The following is a 3448-nucleotide window of genomic DNA, read 5'->3' on the forward strand; positions in this document are numbered from 1 at the left end:
TCCCTCCAGCCCGGCTACTCAGTTTTCCTCCTTCAAAGTTAGCCGGGCGCGACTGCCCGCAGCGGCGCAGGGCTGCGGATCGGGCGTCCTCTGCGCGGCTCAGACGACAAGCGGCTGAGTCAGGACAGCACTAGAGAAGAAGACAGAGAGGATGGTAGGGGCGAAGCCCTTCAGGCACTGCCCGACCCACCGCAGCGCACCCGCACTGGGGCTGGCGAGCGAGCTGTCGGTGTACCTGGCATGCGCAACGACCTCCCCCCAAAGCGCTCCTGGCTCCCTGCAGAAAGACGACCCGCCTGGAACGCACCCTGCGGAGTCCGATGGGGCCACACTAGCTTCTTCTAGGCCTATTGGGGAGGCGGTATGTCACAGGCAGGAGTCTGAGTTGCTGGCAAGCGCCTTGGGGTCTCAGGGATCTGGCCGAGCTGGCTGGCGGTCCCGGCGCCGGCAGAAGAAGGGGGAGGGGAGAGAGGCTGCCTCTGCAAGATCGCGCTCCCTGGCCCTGAGGTTGGCGTCCGAGGGCTGTGGGGAGAAGTCTGTCCAGGGTCCGAGTAGGTCACGGATTCCCCCACTCGCGGGCGAGCGCGCACACACACACACCCACACACCCACACAAACACACACGCACGAGAGGGCGCAGCACTTGATGGGCTGTGGGCGTTTTCGTCTCAGAAATCAAAGTTGCCGGCACACCCCAGAGCCACGTTAAGTTTGTAAAAACAGGGAGATGGCAATTTGTCCAAGAAAAATCTAAGTCCGGATCTTTTCAACGGCGGAGTTGGGGAGGGGAAGAGGGGATTGGGAGAAGGGAAAGGGGGAAGCGACAACAGTACCGGCCAGGAGAGGCGGTGCCGCAGCCGCGGGTACCGGGGGCTTCTCCACCTCCCTCGTTTGGGCTCCGAGGGACGCCGCTGCTGCCGCCGCCACGGTAGGAAGCCTTCCTAGCTCAGTCGCATGTCGTTGGGGTCCGCCTCAGCAGCTGCCACGGTCGAAGGTTCGGTCGCCGCTGAAGTTTACTTGCTGGAGCGTCTCGAGTCCATCCTCCCAGGGAGGCGCTGGCCGCGCCGCCTTGGGCTCCCTCCCTTCCCCGGCGCTGGAGTGCTGGGAAGGTCTGTCTTGCTCTCCGAGTAGAGAAAGAGTGAAAGTGTGGGGTGGGGAATGTGAGTGTGGAGTATGAGCGAGTAGGAAGAGATGGGTTTGGGGTGGGAGGCTTCGGATCTCGGACGAAGCCGTTTAGCTGGAATGCTGCAGAGACAACGCGCCAATGGCCAGCACCGGGTTAGGGACCTGGTTGCCAGTGCCCCCCGGGCAAGCCAGGCGTGGTGCCCGAGAGCGGTGCTGCCCTCTGAGCTAGCTCGTCCGTCTTCCCCCTGCACCAACCGACACTGCCTCTGCTGCTGCTGCTCCTCCCGATGCCGCAAACTACTGGCTGTGGAGTCTGGAGAGAACAGAAGATAGCCGTAGCTGCCGAGCCCGGCTACGCCAGGCGCTGGCCAATCAGAGCGCCGCCGAGAGGGCTCGGGCACTGGGGCGGGACCAAGGCGCGCGCGCGGGGGTGGGGTGGGGGTGTCAGGCTGAAACTTACACACAAGCAGGACCGAGGTGTACCCTAGCTTGCGGAGCCTAGCCCGAGTCCTAGGAAGCGGGACTGGCAGGACAGGCAGGGGAAAAAGGGCGGGCTGGAGCGGAGAGGGGATGTGCAGGCTCTGCGACTGAGAATGCTCATGAACTGCACTCATCTACAGTTTGTAGAGATTGCAGGAAAGACAAGGATTTGATTCTTTTGGGGTGCTTATATCCATCACATATCTTAACATCTTGCATATAATATTCACATTCATTCTCTCCTCCCGCCTCCGGATTTCTCTGTTTCTCGTTTTCCTCTCTTTTCATCTTCCCATTACCTCATTTTTGGGTATTGGAAGAAAGAAAGGGAAGGAGAAAGCGCCCCTGGGAGCGTTATTCATCCGGCCCAAGCGTTTTCACTTCAGCCTAGAGCTAAAGCTGCCATCTACCAAGACTGTCACCCCCATTCATCCATCCCCGGGCGGGCAGACGCTGCATTCCCCTGATCTCTGCCAGCAGGGCCCCTGACCCAGTTGAGCTCTATCTTCTGTTGCTTGTTAATCAAACTGGAACGTTGGCGCAAGGGCTGAGCCTCCAAGGGGTCTGGACACACTTCGTTGCCCTTCAGCCCACCTTTTTTGATAATTTAGCTCCCTATAAACTGCATCTTTGAGAAAAGCCAGGAAAGCAGACGCCGCCGCTCCGCTCCAAATCAAGCCAGAAGAGCCCGAGCTGGGCAGAAGCTGTGGGGTGGGAGCGACACTTACGTTGGTCCCTGGCAGCTGGGAGCCAGATTTCATATGCTTGGCATCCCAGCCTTGCTCTGGGGCCGCGGTCCCAGAGAACAACCAGCCCTGCTTGGGCGGCGGTGGCGGTACGGCTGCAGTGTTTGCCAATGCTGCGAAGCCTGAGTCTGGCATAGCCAGGGCTGACCTCGAGCCTAGCCTACCTTCTGGACAGAAGACTCCTTGAGGACAGAGAAGGACTCCTCCCCGCCCTGTGCAGGCTCTTCATTGAGGTCACCGGCGGAAAGAATCAAAAGAACCTCCGCTGAGCATTTTTTAAAATCATAAATTGGGGATGGGAGAGCAGCTTCTGAATTCACAATTCTTGAGAGCAAAACTCCCTTCTGGGTGAGTGGTCCCAGATATTTAGGAGTCTTGAGTGAGCAGACTCATAATCCAGCAACACTGGCCAGAGCCTGTTGACTTAAAAACAGGCCCCCACCAAAAAAAACAAACAAACAACAACAACAACAAGATCCCTTTAAATACGAAAAGGAAAAAAGACATTCGGAGACATAATGAATTTTCACAAAACTGCCATCTTATTGCACACAACAACACAGCAACGTTCTAAAATTTCTCCTTCCAAGGGGAGCTACTTTAGCAGCCTTTCCCTTGACGGTGGGAGAAGAGAAAGATAGCTTTCTCCTACAGAAAAGAATTGTTTCACCAGCGAGCTTGTGACCCTCTGAATGGGTAGCTAAGGCTAAGAGGAGAGAGCCTGGAGTCTGATCGGCTTTCCGCGTAGGGGGTCTTTTCATTCTTTCACTTTAGAATGCAATTCAGCCCAGAATATCAGAGAAAACATCCGAGGCTTCTGCAGTGAATATCTTTCAATTTTTATCAGTCAAAGCTGTGGATAAGAGGCAGATAAGGTGGGTCAAGGGATTCCAGTGGGTCACTGGGTTTTTTGGCAAAAACGATGGAGAAATGGGCAAGTAGTGGGGGGAAATGACAGCGAGCACACTTCATGGGCTCCACTTGATATATCATAGTTATTTACCTTTGATGTAAAGGAATGGGAATGAAGTGCATTTTGGTCTAATTAAAAAGGCCTAAAAAGGCATTTGAAATGGGTTTGCTTCTGATCATGGGAT

The sequence above is a fragment of the Fukomys damarensis genome, unplaced genomic scaffold (genome assembly GCF_012274545.1).
Source record: "Fukomys damarensis isolate Sample0158 unplaced genomic scaffold, DMR_v1.0_HiC HiC_scaffold_39, whole genome shotgun sequence".
NCBI lineage: Eukaryota > Metazoa > Chordata > Mammalia > Rodentia > Bathyergidae > Fukomys > Fukomys damarensis.